Here is a 542-nt window from a genome sequence, read left to right as displayed (position 1 = left end):
AAGTTATGTGTGGCAAAGACTACCTCAGGGGTACAGAAACTCTCCAAATGTATTCCAATCAGCCGTATTGGAAATTCTTGAAGATGTTGGAGCATCAGTATACATTGATGATGTTTTCATTGCAGACGATACTGAAGAAGAACACATTAAACGTCTGGGAGAAGTGATTAAACGAATCTCTGCAGCAGGCCTCAAACTAAATCTGGCAAAATGTCAGTTTGGCCAGTTCAAGGTGAACTATCTGGGATTCCAGGTCACTGCAGACTTGGGTCTCTCTGATGGCTACAGAGAGAAGGTTCAACAAATACAGGCCCCCAGTTGTGAGAATGATCTGCAAAAAATCTTGGGCCTGTGCAATTACGTGAGGGATCACGTGCCAAACTACCAGAAATATGCAAAACCTTTGTATGCATGCCTGAGAAAAGAAGCTGCTACAGAGGGCCGAAAGGGCAAAGTGTGGTCATGGACATTCAGAAACCAGATCGATCTTGACAAACTGAAAGAAGAAATCCAGAAAGCTGTCAGGCTTGAGCCCCGAAACT

Source organism: Austrofundulus limnaeus, unplaced genomic scaffold (genome assembly GCF_001266775.1).
Source record: "Austrofundulus limnaeus strain Quisiro unplaced genomic scaffold, Austrofundulus_limnaeus-1.0 Scaffold6312, whole genome shotgun sequence".
In the NCBI taxonomy this organism is placed as follows: Eukaryota; Metazoa; Chordata; class Actinopteri; order Cyprinodontiformes; family Rivulidae; genus Austrofundulus; species Austrofundulus limnaeus.
This window is presented reverse-complemented; position numbering follows the sequence as displayed.